Below are 19,605 nucleotides of genomic sequence, written 5' to 3' on the forward strand. Positions count from 1 at the left end.
CGGTAAATCTTCATTCATTTTCACGATTAACAATAACAACTTGGGGTTTTAACCTGGGGTATATGTCACCCCTTCTCGGGGGTGAAAATTACTTTATTCAAAATAACCCCACAAATCGAGAGAGGGACAAATTATAAGCAAAATTTGTTATATAATGCGATTAAAATAAATCAATACTTTTTGAGTTATTAAAGATCAAATATTTTAATTTTTGTGAAAGAAATTGCATGCTTTAAAGTGATTTTTCATAAATAACTCAAAAACTGTAAGTTTTTACAAAAAAGTGTTCATCACTAAAATTGAAGCAAATAAAAAATATAATAAATTGCTTACTTGAAAAACCCTTTAATGTTAATTTAAAGTAAGTTATTGGTAATTAAATGTATATTTTTTTCTGCGACTGTTCAAATCTAAGGATTCAAGCTTAAATAACGCGAAAGAGATGCATTTTATAACACTTAGGTACTAAATACTTGTCAAAGTACTTAGAAGTACCTATCAAAAATTAGCTCCAGAAAAAGTTGATAGCATCAAAATCCGCTCACCAATTTTCGTGAAAATGAATGGAGATTTACCGAAATCGAAGGTCATAGTTGATTTTTACCTTCAGTGACTGCACTATAGAAAGAAAATGGCAATTCAATAACTGAAATGCGTATATTTTGCGAGCTCATAAATTATTAAACGATATCTAGTCGCCAAATAATTTATTTAAATTATTTTAAGTACAACTCTCTCTTAAGCCGGGAATATGGGATGGTTTTCTTGCGAAGGGGTTGTAGTTCAATAATCAAAAGGCGCGTGATTTAAGAGTTTATTCTTAGAATATAAGCTAAACGAATAAAACTACTATTAACTTTTTTGTAAAAACTTACAGTTTTTCAGTGATATACGAAAAACCGCTTCAAAACATGCATTTTTTTCACGAAGATAGGGTGGTTTTCTTGCGAAGGGGTTGTAGCTCAATAATCGAAATGCACGTGATTTAATAGTTTATTCTTAGAGTATATAAGCTATAGAAATTATATCCGCAATACGATATATTTTAAGTTTTCTCAGCATTTTTCTCTTAAGTTAAATCAATTAAAGGGTTGTTTGGGGGTGAAGGGGATGAGCTCAAAAATCGAAACTATATAATTTCAAGAGCTCATAAATAGCTCGTAATTCTGCCGCAAACACCGATTCAATATTCCTATTTTTAAGTAGTGGGGGGGGCTGACTCAGCCCCCCCCCACCACTAAGGTATCAAATTCCTGCTCAGTGGAATGAGCTCAAAATTTTTAGTTTGCGGAATATGAGAGCTCATAAATAGCTCATAAATTAGGACTATTTGTTTTTTGATTTTTGCAAGTGGGGGGGGGGGCAGCTCAACACGGGTCTTTTTTTATGTATATGATCAAGCTCCTGAACCGGAAGAATCGGTTTACCAAAAGTTGTGTTTTTCCTGATTTTTTATGTAAAAATATGTTGTTCTTTTTCAATTCTTTCACCCTGTATATATTAATTTTTCAAAAAGTTAATACGGGCATTGAAAAAATATTTTTTAGGGAATATTTTTATCTTTTTAGTTATGTTAATTACCATTTAATAAATGCAAGACGTATCTTCACATGTACCTATATGCGGCAGATTCGTGCAAATATTATAAGAATTATTGTGCATTTAATGGTAGAAGCATATAATTTGGACCACATATACTACACATACAAAGGCTAAAATTTAGATATGAGGCCATCTCAGATTTTACCTTTTGCAAAAAAGGAGCGCATTCAAAATGGCGACTATGCATATGTCACTAATAGCACGATAACTTTTGAACGAAAATTCCGCTTTCAACCAAATTATGTATATGTTCTTTTTTTATGTATAAGATCGAGCTCTTGAACCGCAAGAATCAGTTTACCAGAATTTGTGTTTCTCCTGATTTTTTTGTAAAAATATGTTGTTTATTTTTCCAATTCTTTCATCCTGTATATATTAATTTTTCGACAAAGGTAATACCCGCGTTGAAAAGAGCGTAAAAATATTTTTTAGAAAATATTTTGAATTTTTTAGTTATATCAATTACCATTTAATGAATGCATAACGTATCTTCATATTATGACAACGTAGGCACCTATGTGCGGCAGATTCGTGCAAATAATAATATAAGAATTATTGTGCTGGTAGAAGCATATAATTTGGATCACACATACTATATATACCAAAATTCAAATTTAGATATATGAGGCCATCTCAGATTTTGTCTTTTACAGAAATGGCGGGCATTCATAATGAATCTGCCGCCCATAGGTACATGTGAACATACGTTATGCATTTATTAAATGGTAATTAACATAACTAAAAATTTCAAAATATTTCCAAAAAATATTTTTACACTCTTTTCAATAGCGGTATTAACTTTTTGAAAAATTTATATATGTTACCGTTAAAACCCGATTTCAGTTAAAACCCGAATTTACTAGGAAAAACTAGTTTTAACTATGCGCTTTAGACAATTCTAGTTTTAACTAGTCAAAACTAGATTGGACTGCTACATTCAGTTAAAACTATACTAAATTTACAATCAAGATGCAGTAGAAGAAATAAACAAACCAAGACACATTAAATGCTACTAGGAGCACTCCCAAATCATAATTTACAATGTATAGGTATATATTGTAAATCCCAAATCATGATTTCCAAAAATTGTAAATTATGATTCGGGAGTGCTCCTAGTAGCATTTAACGTGTCTTGGTTTGTCTATTTCTATTGCATCTTGATTGTAAATTTAGTATAGAAACGGATTTCATTTAGAGTAGTTTTTACTAGTTCCAAATAATTTTTTTCTGGAATTACTAGTGAATAACAGTTAAAATTATTGCGAGAAGAGGCAAGTACTACGGCTTATTCGAGGTAGTGTTAATGACGAAGGCGGCCGGTTGGTAGCAAACTAGTGTGTGCAACTGTTGATTGTTTTGCATCGTTTTTATTGGTTGTATTACACCACTGTGTATCATTCACCATGAGTGATAATATCAAAGATCAGATTGAGAGCGGAGATATAAGAAAGTGAAAAAACCTGTTTTGGAAATGATTTTACAAATAGAAGAGACAGAGAAGAAAGAAAGTCACTACAATATTGTGACCAAAAGTATATAGGTAGGTACAATAAAATTAATGGTCGAAGTACAAGATGCGGAACTGTCTGCCAAGAAAACACCATTACAAATTGGAAGACTAAAACGATTTAGAATTGTTCAAGTTGGAGAAATAAAAAATCTAGCTTCTAAAATTGATCCTATCAAAAATTATGTACCGGCCGAAGACATTTTTGGCATAATTGAAGCAACCCACGGTGCTAGTGTTTATGGAGATCGGGATAGGTTGAAGACTGAAACCGCCAGGAAATAAGCAAATATAACAATTGATATGATCAATACTTTTATTTGAAATACTTTTATGTGAAACCTGCCAACAGAAGAATATTAAAAATATAAAAGCGAAGAAGGTTCTTCTGTCGGAACCTATATTGCATTAAGAAATGAATAGTCTCTGTCAGGTAGATTTGATCGATATGCAATCACAAGAGGTTCTGCTCTAGATCGATAGAGAACTACTCAAAATGAAATTTTTAACTTTTTGAAACTTTTAACTGAATTTAGCAATCAAATCTAGTTTTGACTAGTTAAAACTATAATTGTCTAAAGCGTATAGTTAAAACTAGTTTTTCCTAGTAAATTCGGGTTTTAACTGAAATCGGGTTTTAACGGTAACATATATACAGGCTGAAAGAATTGAAAAAGAACCAACATATTTTTACATAAAAAACAGTAACACCACAACTTCTGGTAAACTGATTCTTCCGATTCAAGACCTCGATCTGAATCATCAAAAAGTAACCTATATACCAAATTTGGTTGAAATCTGATATCTCTTTCAAAAGTTATCGTGCTATCAGTCACATATGTATAGTCGCCATTTTGAATGCCCACCATTTTTGTAAAAGGAACAAAAACTGAGATGTCCTCATATATAAATTTGAACCTTTATATGTGTACCTAGTATATGTGGTCCAAATTATATGCTTCTACCATTAAATGCACAATAATTCTTATAATATTTGCACGAATATGCCGCACGTAGGTACATGTGAACATACGTTATGCATTTATTAAATGGTAATTAACATAACTAAAAAGTTCAAAATATTTCCTAAAAAATCTTTTTACGTTTTTTTTAATGGCGGTATTAACTTTTTGAAAAATTAATACATACAGGGTGAAAGAATTGAAAAAAAACATGTTTTTACATAAAAACCAGAAAAAACAACTTCTGGTAAACCGATTCTTTCGGATCAAGACCTCGGTCTTATACATAAAAAAAACCTATTTACCAAATTTCGTTAAAATCTAACGTCTCGTTCAAAAGTTATCGTTCTATTAGTCACATATGTATAGTCGCCATTTTGAATGCCCGCCATTTTTGTAATAGGCAAAATCTGAGATGGCCTCATATCTAAATTTGAACCTTTATATATTTAGCATATGTGGTCTAAATTATATGCTTCTATCATTAAATGCACAATTGTTTCACATAATAATCGGCTGCACTAATAGTCGCGAAAACATCACCATGAATATTAATAAATAAAACTGATTAATTTATGTTTATCCCCCTCTGTGGCTCAGTGGTAAGAACACCTACCTTTGGACCGAAAGGTCCGAATGGTCGTTAGTTCGAATCTCACCAGGGTCAGGGATTTTTCGTTTAATATATAAATTAATAAACGAAAATAGTTTCTGTCCTTGTGGGGTAGGTACTCACCTGAGGGACCGCAGACGTTCAGATACAATTAGCGTCTCTTTGCAAAGACAATGACGTCGACTTTGTAAAGTAACAAGACACTTACTCAACACACACACTACACATGACACTAGGTACCTAACTGCAAAAATTCTACCATGCCAATGGCCATTAGTTGTCGAGGCATTAGCTAAATAAAAAAAAATTATGTTTAGTTTAAAATTTAGTATCCTTAATCAGTATTTAGTATAATATAGTATAAGTAAACTAAATGATTATTATTTCTAAAATGTCTAAATAAATATTATATTCATTTCATTTGATTTTAGTAGAACATAATACAATAAACAGTAATAGTCCAGGGCGCATCTGTTTTGAGATGGACGTTGAAAGGTGACTCAAATGTTTTTGCAGAAATTGCTTGAATTGCTTGAAAATAAATCAAATAATAATATTTGAGTTATCCTCCCTCTCAAAAAGGTCCGGAACATTGTTTAAATAATCAAAATGTCAAAAATTGCAGAAAAAATTCGATTTTTTTCTTCGTTTTTTGATTATAACTTTAAAAGTATTCATTTCCGAGAAAAGTTGTACTGACATAAAAGTTGCGTAATTAAATTTCCTTCAATATAGAATTGGTCAAAAATTTAAAAAATAGTCACCCTAGTTGCAAAATAGCAATAATTTCGAAAAAACCATACAAAAACAAGTATTCGCATTTTACGTTTTTCAACCATTTATGCTACACTTAGGACCTTCATATTTCACCCAGAAAAACCTTATGATACAGTAAAACAATGCTGTAAATTTCATTAACATCGGTTTAATAGAATTTGCAAAATAAATTTTGCAATCCAGCTTTCGCAAAAAAAAATTATTTTTTCAAAATGTTACAGGACTGAAAATAAAGCAGATAGCAAGTTGAAATTTTTTTTGCTTATAGAAGTGCACTGTACCTTTCAGTTGCAATTTTCAAAATTAAAATCGATTAATTACCACGACGTCAGAAAATTTTTGAAATAAACAATAATTTTTGGTGCTACGGGACAGCGGTGTTCGATTCACACAAGTTGATTTCCACCAAAATTTCTTCCTATCTTTATCTAATATATTATTTTCTTACTCTATATTTTGTTGTATTTTAATATTTTAATTCCACAAAAATCAAACTAATTTTATTATTGTTTGTGAAATTTTGTTTAAACAATTGCATATGTTTAAAAATAATAAACTTTTATTATTTAAGTTAAAATATATGAACAAAGAAAGTTTTTGCTAACAAAATTGTTATTTCAAAGGATAGAGTATGTGTTTTTATTTTGCAATAAACAAATTTATTTATTTATATCGAAATGTAATAAAAATTAAAATGTATCAATCATTATCAAAGGTCATTGGAATGCCCAATCAGAGAAAACTATCCGCTGTCCTGCGCGTAGCACCAATAACTAATGTTTATTTAAAAAAATTCCTGACGCCGTGGTGTTAATCGATTTTAATTTTGCAAAATTGCAAATGAAAGGTACAGTACACTTCTATAAGCAAAAAAAAATTCAACTTGCTACCTGCTTTATTTTCAGTCCTGTAACATTTTGAAAAATGAATTTTTTTTACGAAAGCTGGATTGCAAAATTTATTTTGCAAAATCTATTGTGCCGATCTTAATCAAATTTACAGCATTGTTTTACTGTATAATAAAGTTTTTTAGGGTGTAATACGAAAGTCCTAATTGTAGCATAAATGGTTGAAAAACGTAAAATGCGAATACTTGTTTTTGTATGTTTTTTTCACAATTATTGCTATTTTGCAACAAGGGTGACTATTTTTTAAATTTTTAACCAATTCTATATTGTGGAAAATTTAATTACGCAGCTTTTATGTTAGTACAACTTTTCTCGGAAATGAATACTTTTAAAATTATAATCAAAAAACCAAGAAAAAAATCGAATTTTTCCTTAATTTTTTGACATTTTGATTATTTAAACAATGTTCCGGACCTTTTTGAGAGGGAGGATAACTCAAATATTATTATTTGATTTATTTTCAAGCAATTTCTGCAAAAAAATTTGAGTCACCTCTCAACGTCCAAATGTACTAATATTTTTACAGATGGGGCCTGGTTTATAAATAAAATAATTTACTTTTCAATTGAGGTGGAATTAAATTTTAAAGTAATAACTGTTTGAGGTACACTGACCAATGTCTCTGTGATGATTAGAATCTGAAAAAAAAACATTACGAAAACTTATTAAAAAATTGAAAAGTAACAAGAAACACAAAATAAATTAATAACTCAAATCACAGAATAAAATACTGGAAGGAATAAATTTTAGAAACATATAACGCGGAAAAAACCTATTTGACAGTTTAAATAAAAATTAGTCATATTTAGACGCGTAAAAAAGCTATTAATAATTAAATAGGTAATTAGGTATGACATGTGTTGGTGCATTCAATTCTTTACCAATTAATTATTGTGCTTTATTGCTTAATTACCGATTACAAAATCGTGTGGATATAAAGTGCAGTATATGACTAAAGCATTAAGGTACAAAATCTTTTTTAATAACTCCAATCTTAGACCATAAAAACTGATAGATACGCCTTGTACCGAACCGTTGAAGCAAAGACCTTCCGCGAAAGTGACGTCACAATACGGCAAGAACTCGTTTGGATTCTTAGCAAAGCACTAATAAAATTACCCAATTTTAATGTTGGGTTAATCTGTGGTATAACTTAATATTTTGTAAAAAATATGGAAGAACAATCATTTAGCAAAGTAATTAATAAATATTTTTGACTTAACGTAATTTTGTACAAATAAATGTTTTATTTGAAATTATATCGTTGGTATATCTCTTCTTGTTTGATAATCAAAAATAAATTTAAAGGAGAGTAATTTTCTTTTGGGTGTTTTTCACGTTAGGTGAAAAAATATGTAGGAAATCTATTAATTAATGACTACAAAACAAAATACATTTTGTTAACTTACTTCTAACTCTTATTACATTATTTAGTTTTTCACCTTCGTGGTACAATCTGATGTATCAATAATGCGAACATATTATCTTTATTCGATTAAACAAATGGTTTGTTTCAAAATCATGATCAAACATGTTCTTTGTATACGCTAAACACAGAACCATGCACGTTTAAGATCAATTTTGTCAATCATTTAGAATCGTTCAATTTTTTTGAATTGTACCTACATAATTCTAATTTCGCTTTCAGCAATTTTGCAAATATGAATGACGTCTTTAGAAGGTTGAATTAAAAATTTTTTGATATGCTATAATTTTTGTGTTTATGAATGGACATTGTAAATTATCACATTCGATTGCACACAAACATATGTCACAATGTAATGTTTTCTTAACTTTCTTAACTACAAACCCAGCGATATAGTCAACAACATCACAAACATAAGATGACTCTTTTTGAAAAACTTAAATTATTTACAGTATAATCATGGTTACTAGTTATTATTTCCCTATTATTTTCATCAGTTCTAGAGTTGTCAATGAGTTGATGATCAACAGTTTTCATTTTCACAGTATTTGTTGTGCTCATTGCTAAAATTGTGGAAGGTGCCTGTTCTATACAATTAGCCTGGGTAGATCCTGTAACACTTGTGTGCATTAAGAGTCTTTTATATGCATCTTCAAATTTTTTTGCCATTGGGTTGTTGTTGTAACCTCCATGACTCCTATAATAGAACTAAAGAAAACTTCTAAGCGATACTGAGAAAGTTTATAGGCCGAAAGATACTTCAGACCTCCATCCATATGATCCTTCACGTAATTTTTCCAAATTCGCATTCGCATCATACCAATAAAACCCGTTTATTTTTGGCTTAGATGCAGTGGTTCACCATTGTTGGAATATTTGAGTGAATTAAGATACTTTATAAATTCTTCAATTTTTTGAAAAATCGCTTGTTTATTATGCTGCTGTAAAATGGATTTTAGGTGTTTTCCCCTTTTTTTTTGTCGCTGCGTACAATTAAATGCTCTGCAAGATAACACCATAATTAAAAAATTAGTGTATTGGAAAAATTTTAAATTGGAACGCTTTAAAAAGTTTACAAAGCCTATAAACACTTCTAATCTCTAACGTTTTCTGCCGTAAACTGACGTCACGCACAGCTATATGAATCGTTTTATGTTGGCTTCACTCTTCGAGACGAGAGAATAGCATTACGGCGTGTCTATCAGTTTTTATGGTCTAAGACTCCAATTTACATAATATAACATAATCGATCGAGGTGTCTTCTTTACTCGTTATTGTCTGCGAACTTACCCCACTTTTTTGTGTCCCTGGCTAATTCTTTTAGGGTTTTTTCCTAAAATTATTTTTTTTGCATCAAACAAAGTTTTTTTAGGTTTTTTGAATCATTCGAAACAGAAAAGAGCTTAAGTGACTTTTCTCTTAAGTTAAAAGTTTTTGACATATAAGCGATTAAAAACTTGAAAATTGCGAAATCGGCCATTTTTTACCCTGAATCGGACATTTAGCTGAAAATTTCAATGTAACCAAGGTACAGTTGAGTCCGCGAGTCTTTACCCGTGCGTCATCATTTAAAGCATACGAAATAAGTCGGAAATCTATTTCACGCAACAACAACTGACAGAAAGTGGCTACTGTTCCGATTACGGGTTTTATTATAAAATTTGACGTTATCAAATAATATACAGAATGTCAAATGTAAGTTTTGCTTCAAAATTTTTGTGCAGAATTACAGCTACATTTGAAGTAGCTTAATAAATTCTTATATTATTATTGATTTGTAAATAAATAAACAATTTATAAAAAAATTCAGTAACATATTTTATTTTTGTTATTTTATTCACTTTGACGGAAATCTAAACACAATCATTTCTTTACTGTGTGAATGACGTTAGCTTTGTGTGTTTTAAATATTAATTGGCAAAATATAATTATTTACCTTAAAATTTCAAAGCCCAATATAAAATTAGTTGTGAAAACAACTGTTTGTGTAATATAAAGAAACTTCAAAACGCAAAAATTCGACAAAAACCGCAAAAAATTCAACTGATTGACAGCCACAAAAGTAAACAAAGCAGAAACGTCAAACAAATTGTGCTTAAAATATGAAAACATACCGAATCGTCTTTTTGTGTACCTATCTCTTTTCAATGCACTGAGTCTAGATGGTTCATAAAAATAACATGTGTTGTTACTTAATAACAAACGGCAGCTGGTTTGTCATGAGTTTCATGCGTGGAAGAGAATGATGCTAGATAAAAAGTATGTGTTTTATCTCTTCAGGTATTAATGACGCACGGGTAAAGACTCGCGGACTCAACTGTAGGTAGATATTCTTTAAACATCGATTGATGAAATCCCGAAGAGTTTTTTTTCAATACAATATCGAAAACCCCTTTGTTTTTTAATTGCTAATCAAGCGGGCGCGACACTGTAGTATAAGTGAGGACGTTTGAGTTTGCATAAATTCATTATCTCGAGAATGGGAAAATTTGAAGAGAAATCCTCAGATAGGTCGATTTTTATTTTTCAATTAGGACTTATTACATATAGAAACATAGTTTTTATTGCTGAACAACTTTTTTTAATAACTTTTCAATATTGTGAAAACTAAACGTACTTTGCTCTTAACCGAAATTAATATTTTTTGACATACCTCGTATAAGATTCATGAAATCTGATATTTGATGGTTGCATTCTGAGTTCTAGACAATGCAGAACTTTTTATGAAGAATAACTTTTTCTCGTAAAATTAATAATAAAACAGTTTTCCATATGGTTCCTAGTTATGTAGACACCATGTCTAAAATTTGTTGGTGCTTCATTAATGTTGCATTAAAAATCACACTAAATTTTCTCTTTTACTTTCACCCCTGTAACTTATTAAAATAGACATTACAGAAGTTGTCAGGGACTTTCGGCCTCAGTAATAATGTAGTCTTTTATTCTGGGTTTAAATTTTTCAAAAATATTTATTAGTTTTATGCAGGGTGAGTGGGGAGGAACGCACCAAACTTTAAGACTGTATAATATACGTAAAAAGAATCAAAAATAACTCATATGCTGTTATTCGATTTTCATTTGTTTCCGAGGTACGGGGTGTTAAAATTTTTCTTACGAACTGACGATTTATCTATTGCTGTAAATCCGGTTGAGGTGTGCAAATGAAATTTGGTGGGCTTTAAGACATAGTTATTGCGCATGTTTTGACATACAATTAAGCATTTTATATTCACCATTGGGGCGCGTACGGGTAATAGTCTGAAGTTTGTTTTAAAGATAAAAATGGTACGCCTCTGAAATATTTCAAATTAAAATCTTTCTTGAATTCCTCTTTCAGTTTGTGACAACACACATATTCTTTTTTTTTGCATGAAAACGAAGCGTCATATGAACAAACATGAAGATAGATTGTTTGTCAGAAATTGAACAGGGAATTCAAAAATAATTTTTATTTTGAAATATCTCAGTGGCGAACTATTTTTTTTGTTTCAAAAATTTTAGACTATTAGCCGTACGCGCGACGATGGTGAATATAAAATTCTTAATTGTTTGTCAAAACATGTGCACCAATTATGTCTTTAAACCCACCAAATTTCATTTGCACACCTCAACCGGTTTTAGAGCAATAAATAAATCGTCAGTTTGTAAGAAAAATTTTAACACCCCGTATCTCGGAAACAAATGAAAATCGAATAACAACATATGAGTTATTTTTGGTTATTGTTACGTATATTATACAGTCTTAAAGTTTGGTGCGTTCCTCCCCACTCACCCTGTATAGTAGATTTAAAGGGCGCTAAAATATACTTATGTCACGAACGTGGGCGCCAATCAGCCTTGCGGGGGCCCTGTACAGAGAATAATATGCATATTATGCATAATATGTACCTAATATACGTTTTTCACATAATAAAATTAATGCTAATACATAGACAATATTGACTTGTAGTTTAAACAATAACAAATGTCATTTTTCTACAACCACTATTCAAAGTGCACTTTTCTGCACGGTTTTATGTTAGCAAACTTGATATTTTCTCACAGTATAAGATATTTGACATTAGTGTGCAGAAAAGTGACGTTTCTGTGCCGCAAAGTGACGTTTCTGTGCCGCAAAGTTCTTTTCTGCACAGTTGACTACCTCATTCTGAGTAACGTTATATTCTGTTTACATCCGTGCTTAAACTTTAGACAAATATATAACCTATAAGACAATTATTATATTTAACTATAGCATAGAAACTAAATTATGGATGTTACAACTGTTTTATTTTACAATTTTATTCTTATTAAACATTTTATAATTATCAAATAACCAATAAGGATTTAGCAACCTGTGCAAGAGACGTCGAATGAAGTAGGTTTTGTGTAAATCCGTGACTGCATAAATATAATGTCAATAATGTGTAGTAATTGTTTAAATTTAAACAAATTAAGGCAGTGCATTAATTTTTTAACTGATTTCTGTGCAATTTATTTAGGTATAAGGAATTTAAATTGATTAGTAGGTATTAATTAAATACAGTTTAAAACTTATCACATAGGTACCTACCTATTATAATTAATCGTCGTTTGGAAATTGTGATTTTTATTTTTAGGAAAAACTGTGCTTGTAGAAAAAGTATAGTGTGAAACACGTGCAGAAAGGTAATTTCTCACTCGTTTGAATTGCGGCACTCGCTTGCGCTCGTACCGCAACTTTTCAAACTCGTGAGAAATTAGTACCTTTCTGCACTTGTTGCACAATATACTATTTTCTACAACCACTATTCAAAGTGCACTTTTCTGCACGGTTTTATGTTAGCAAACTTGATATTTTCTCACAGTATAAGATATTTGACATTAGTGTGCAGAAAAGTGACGTTTCTGTGCCGCAAAGTGACGTTTCTGTGCCGCAAAGTTCTTTTCTGCACAGTTGACTACCTCATTCTGAGTAACGTTATATTCTGTTTACATCCGTGGACTACCGCATTCTGAGTAACGTTATATTCTGTTTACATCCGTGGTTAAACTTTAGACAAATATATAACCTATAAGACAATTATTATATTTAACTATAGCATAGAAACTAAATTATGGATGTTACAACTGTTTTATTTTACAATTTTATTCTTATTAAACATTTTATAATTATCAAATAACCAATAAGGATTTAGCAACCTGTGCAAGAGACGTCGAATGAAGTAGGTTTTGTGTAAATCCGTGACTGCATAAATATAATGTCAATAATGTGTAATAATTGTTTAAATTTAAACAAATTAAGGCAGTGCATTAATTTTTTAACTGATTTCTGTGCAATTTATTTAGGTATAAGGAATTTAAATTGATTAGTAGGTATTAATTAAATACAGTTTAAAATTTATCACATAGGTACCTATTATAATTAATCGTCGTTTGGAAATTGTGATTTTTATTTTTAGGAAAAACTGTGCTTGTAGAAAAAGTATAGTGTGAAACACGTGCAGAAAGATAATTTCTCACTCGTTTGAATTGCGGCACTCGCTTGCGCTCGTACCGCAACTTTTCAAACTCGTGAGAAATTAGTATCTTTCTGCACTTGTTGCACAATATACTATTCTTAAACGACTTTTTTAAAAGCATTTTTTATATTGATTACTTAATTAAATAAAATCCAAGAGCTGTTGTGATCAATTCTGAAAAACCGATTACCCTAAAATAAGTACGCCACTGGCTCGTCTCGCATGCCCAACGCTGCGCCATCCAGAAAATAAAAATAAAATCATTATGAAATCAACCTCTTCCTGTAGCCCCCACGTAAAACCCTTTCGTGCGCATGTCTATTCCCTTACTGACCTAACCTACAAGTGGCGTGACACCGGCAAAATTCCGTATTGTGCCCTGTTATTAAACGATATCAAGACAACAACTGGCGGTTTGGTTGTTAGGTGTTATATTGCACTTTAGTTTTTTAACGCTCTTTGCCAGTGCAAGTAGTATCTACCCGGTGCTGTGTTTTTTAACTTTTTACTCTCCACCACCTTAACTTACGGTAAGAATATTTTTTGTTAATTAAGCATTATTAATAAATGTCAATAATTACCTTCTTAATTTAAAAAATTATACTCTACTTTTTGGTTTCCCTCTTTTCTTATTGACTTACTGTATCATCTTTAGATCATTCATATAGTCCAGAGAAAGGTAAAACATTGCCCTGTTCGGGAGTTTAACCCGCCCAGGCATCTGAGAAGTTTTTTGAGATTTATGGACCTCGATATGAAAAATATTTTTTTGAAAAAATAGCAACGTTTTTCAATCGTCTTGCAATGTTGTTTTGTTTAAGATAAACAAATTGAAGAACATTTAAACTGATTGATGAGTCCCTCTGAAATTTTAACCACATTTTAACAAAATAAGATCCAACTTTCCACGTAATATCAAGATTTTAGGTTTATTTTTTACAATTTATTAATAGTTAGTAAAAATTAAGAATTCTTAGATTTTTTACAGTTTTTTAATCAACTAATTACTAAATCAACATTCATAAATCGTCATTTTAAAGCTTTAAACATATTTTATTAATTTATTTAAGGCGGTGCGGGTGCGGGGTGCAGCTCCACCCCAGACCTTCTTTTTCTCACCTATCTTTTTTAATAAATGTTTTTGATTTTTGTCCATTTTTTTATTCGCATTAAATTCAATTCTAAACTCATTCCACCCATTACAGTAGTAGTCCAGTCGGGTTAGACGAATAACAGACCTAACCTTGCATTAGGAGCTGCCCCAAATTTTATTTTTCTAATCTTTAGGAAGGGTCAATATTAGTATAAATTTAAAATCTCGACTGAATTCCACCGTTGCGTTAGCCGCCATCTTGATTTTAAACGAGAACCGTTTTTGCTCAATATCTCCGCCATTTTCAATTTTTTGACAAAAAGTGTAAAAACTGAAATTGTTGAAAATACGATTTTCTATAATTTCATTTATTATAATTTTTTTCGTGCGGTCAATATTTTCAGAGTTATGAGGGGAAAATAGTGACCGTTAAAGCATAATTATTGAATTATTGAATTATCTCGTTTATTATTAGTTTTACAACAAATATGTACCTGTAGAAAAATAAAGAGAATTAAATTCTACACAATTTTGATCTCTTTCATTTTTTTGCTAAAATTAATATTTAAGGTAGTACGTATGCGGTAATGGCGCGAGCGTAAGACCGGATTGATTTTATAGCAATTGTTTTTGTTCAATATCTACGCCATTTTCCACTAAAATTGTTCAAAATATAATTTCCTACAATTTCTTTTTAACAATTTTTTTCATGCGGTTGATATTTTCCGAGTTACATGGGAAAATAATAAAAAGTGGTGGGGGGAGCATAATTATTGAATTGAATTTTGTATCCGAGCTGACCCAAATTTTATAATTATATCCTTTAGGAGAGATCAATAGTAGTGTAAATTTAAAATCTCGACTGAATTCCGCGGTTGCATTAGCCGCCATATTGATTTTAAATGAGAACTGTTGTTGCTTAATATCTCCGCCATTTTCAACTTTTCGACATAAATGGTGGGAAAGAAAATTGTTGGAAATGCAATTTCCTACAATTTCTTTGGCACAATTTTTTTATACGATCAATATTCTCCGAGTTAAGGGGGAAAATAATGGAAGCGGAGGGGAAGCATAATTATCGAATTGTCTCATTTATTATTAACTTTACGACATAATTGTACATAAACAAAAATAAAGAGAATTATATTTTATACAATTTTTGAAACTTCCAATGAAACATCAACCAAACTAAGTATATAAAAGACATAAAAAGACATATACATTAAGTTCACTTAATTTTATTAACTAGCGGGTTTTATTGGTTGAATTTGTCTGTCGATATTTTAAGTTTTATGTCAGCTAATATATCGTGTTGTTCCAACAATTTTTTTTTTTTTAATTTTGGACCCTGTTGGGGGGAATTTTCCCATCTACCCCCTTGTAGACCCGCCACTGGTTCTCTCGAAAATTTGTAGTAAATCGTAATTGCAACAATTTCAGTTCTTACACTTTTTGTCGAAAAGTTGAAAATGGCGGAGATATTGAACAAAAACAATTGCTACAAAATCAATCAGGTCTTACGCTCGCACCTTTACCACATACGTACTACCTTAAATATTGATTTTATCAAAAAAATGAATGGCATCAGAATTGTACAAAATTTAATTCTCTTCATTTTTGTATAGGTAAATATTTGTTGTAAAACTAATAATAAACGAGATAATTCAATAATTCAATAATTATGCTACAACTGTCACTATTTTCCCCTCATAACTCGGAAAATATCGACGGCACGAAAAAAATTATAATAAACGAAATTATAGAAAATCGCATTTTCAACAATTTCAGTTTCTACACTTTTTGTCAAAAAATTGAAAATAGCGGAGATATTGAGCAAAAACGGTTCTCGTTTAAAATCAAGATGGCGGCTAACGCAACGGTGGAATTCAGTCGAGATTTTAAATTTATACTAATATTGACCCTCCCTAAAGATTACAAAAATAAAATTTGGGGCAGCTCCTAATGCAAGGTCAAATGCCATCCCGACTGGGTTATAGATATTTAAAACTCATTGCGTTTACGTGATTTTTTGGAAAAGTGACTGTGGGGTGCAAATGCACCCCGCACCGTCGTTAACGTTTGCCATAATATTTGAAAACTTACAAATTCTCAAAAGTGTGTTTTCGAGAGAATTTTGTTATAATTTTACGTTTCTTTTGTTTGAAATAGTAATTTCAGCTTGTAATGCAATCCGCAAGAATTTACGATAAGTCGGTGCGACTTCTTGTGTAGGAGGATTGATAACACTCACAATCTTTTGTCGGTAACTATAAATATTATAATCGAATACATCACTACACGTCGTGTAAAAATTATTTGATTGAAAATATGTACTAATATCAGCCTGCAATTAATACATTCCGCAAAAATTTACTGTAATTAAACCATAGATTTAAACCGACTGATAAGTCGGTGCGACTTCTTGCGTAGGAGGATTGATAAGCTGTAATGTTATATTACTGTCGACGGAACATTTTGATGAAAAAGTGGGTGAAGAAGAAGACACCTGTAAACTTGAAATGATACTTCATTATTATAAAACAAAAGGAGCTGTTGCCGTAGTGGACAAAACGGCACAACAATTTACAACACAGCGCCAAACACGCAGATGGCCCATAATAATATTTTATCAACTATTAGATTTCAGCCAGGCCCGTCGAGAGGGATGAGCGGGCCCCGGTAAGAAGTGACGAGCGGGCCCCCAGCAAAAAGTGAAGAGTGAATTTTTTTTTTAATTTCATAGAAATAAAATTATCAATAATAAATAATAAGAAACATTTACTCAATGCATTCTCAATGCACAAAGTTGATAGTCCAGTTAATCGATCGTGTTTCATTGTAGATCTCACAGCATTTTTTATGCGAGAAAGAAAACTAAAGAATCTTTTCCCTTTTGCGACTACCACTGGTAATGTGCAAAATATTCTTGACGTTATAACGACGTTAGGAATAATGATTCCAATTTGGGATGTTTAATTTTATTAAGTATCCGACGCCCTGGAGGACACGAAGGATTATGAGAAAGAAGAAGAAGAATTTTATTAAGTAAATCTATTGGAGAAAGATGAGATTCACAAATATTCTCCTTGTATATCGCTCTATCGTCTTCTTTATAAAACTCGCGCAATATATCAACTTTTTTTCTTAATATTGGCGTTATCTTCATCTCAGAATGCCCATAATATGTTAAATAGGGAATGATTTTCAATTTCCGCATTAAATCTTCTGGTTAAGTTGCTTATTATACAATCTATGACAATATTAAATATTTATTTCAAAGCGAAATATTGTGTGTCGGGTTCAAAATTATCAGTCACCTCAATACTAGGCCCTATATTTCAAAATAGAGGTAAAGGTCATATTAAATATTAGTCCAGAGAAATAAGGATTTTGTCGGGACACTTGAGCAGCCAGGTTGCAAATGGATTTTTTGGGTACTACATATATAGGGTGAGGCAGATAACTGGCCTATTAGAAATATTTAGAGAACTAAAGGCAACAGAATCATGAAAATTGGAATGAAGGGGTTTTGAAGGATGATCTATTTAATGAAAATATTTTCATCAATTTGCCACTTCCGGTTATACCGGAAGTTGCTTAAAACTTCGTTTTTTTAAATGGGACACCCTGTATATTTTTACATTTTTGAATTCTCCTCGATGTCTTCTTTCTTAAAATAAGCGGTTTTGTAATTTTATACAGGGTAGTTTAAAAGCTAATTACGTTTTTTTATTAATTTCGTAGCAACTTTCACACCCTGTAGAATTGTAGTAGTTGGATATCAAAAACTCTATTTATGTTAAAATGATTTTTAATTTAGTCTACTATTATTAAAAATTATTAATATAGCAAAATATTAAATTTTAGTATACAGGGTTGGTCGAAACTCGGAATGAGGATTTTCTGAATTTTCTTAAATGGAACACCCTGTATTTTACTATTGCAATGAAACGACATTTTATGGTACTTTTTTATTTCTTAAGCATTCCCTATACCTAAATGCTTTAATTTGTGCTTAATTGTTAATCGCGCCAAGAATGTTAACTACGTAGGTATTTTGATAGCTCAACCATTATTGGCAATTTTAAAGATCAGTCTAGATTAATATGTATTTATTTCCCAAAAATTATTTGTGATTGAATATTTTCACGGCCAACCTAATAAAATTTCACGTATTTTTTGTTGAAATTAATGTTTGGCTTGAATCACCAATAACTCACAAATTAAAGTAGTTAGGTATAGGTAATGCTTAAGAAATAAAAAAGTAGCATAAAATATCATTTCATTACAATAATAAAATATAGGGTCTTCCATTTAAGAAAACTCAGAAAATACTCTTTCCGAGTTTCGACCAACCCTGTATAGTACAATTCAACATTTAACTATACTAACAAGTTTTAACAATAGTAGACTATATTCAAAATCATTTGAACATTAATAAAGTTTTTGATGTCAAACTACTACAATTCTACAGGGTGTGAATGCTGCTAGGAAATTAAGAAAAAAAACGTAATTATCTTTTATACTACCCTGTATAACATTACAAAGCCTCATATTTTAAGAAAGAAGACATCCAGGAAAATCCAAAAATGTAAAAATATACAGGGTGTCCCATTTAAAAAAACGAAGTTATAAGCCACTTCCGGTATAACCGGAAGTAGCAAATCGATGAAAATATTTTCATTAAAGAGATCACTCTTCAAAACCCCTTCATTCCAATTTTCATGATTCTGTTTCCTTTAGTTCACGAGATATTGCTAATAGGACTTTTATCTGCCTCACCCTTATACCTAATACATTATAAATACAAAAATGCCCGTCACAGTTCGGACGAGAAACTTAGTTATTAACAAATAAGGGTCAAAAATGGCAGTTTTTTCGTTTAAATCGCTACAGGTAAAAATAGGGTAATTAAATATCTTATTTATAATATTCCTCTTTTTGTAGATGAGCCAAGGTTTGAATTTTGGTCCCATCCTTTTTTGTTTCGGAAAATGCAAAATAAAACTAAAATTTTAAAAATAAAAAATGTGCTATAACTTTTGCGAAAATGGCTTTAAGACTTTCATATTGCACGAAAAGTTGAGTCAAACATTCCATATAATGCACCAAAAATTTTAAGACGATTCGTCAATTAGTTTAAATTTTATTCAATTTGTTTTGTCGCAAAGAGCTTTTTTTCGCAATGTTATTGTTCAGAAAATAATAATGACATAGCCATTCTGTGGAAACCACAT

The 19,605-nt window shown here is 30.8% G+C and overlaps 1 protein-coding gene across 1 annotated transcript in view; it reads left to right on the plus strand.

The window, feature by feature from the left end:
* The first annotated feature begins 13,556 nt into the window (after positions 1 to 13,556).
* The window catches only part of LOC126880011 (fatty acid-binding protein, adipocyte), a 104,989-nt gene continuing 98,940 nt past the window's right edge, over positions 13,557 to 19,605 (plus strand). Inside the window, exon 1 of the mRNA XM_050643526.1 lies at positions 13,557 to 13,805. The gene's annotated coding sequence lies outside the window, so the exon portion shown is untranslated. The remainder of the gene's footprint in view (positions 13,806 to 19,605) is intronic.

Source organism: Diabrotica virgifera, chromosome 2 (assembly GCF_917563875.1).
Source record: "Diabrotica virgifera virgifera chromosome 2, PGI_DIABVI_V3a".
Taxonomy (NCBI): Eukaryota; Metazoa; Arthropoda; class Insecta; order Coleoptera; family Chrysomelidae; genus Diabrotica; species Diabrotica virgifera.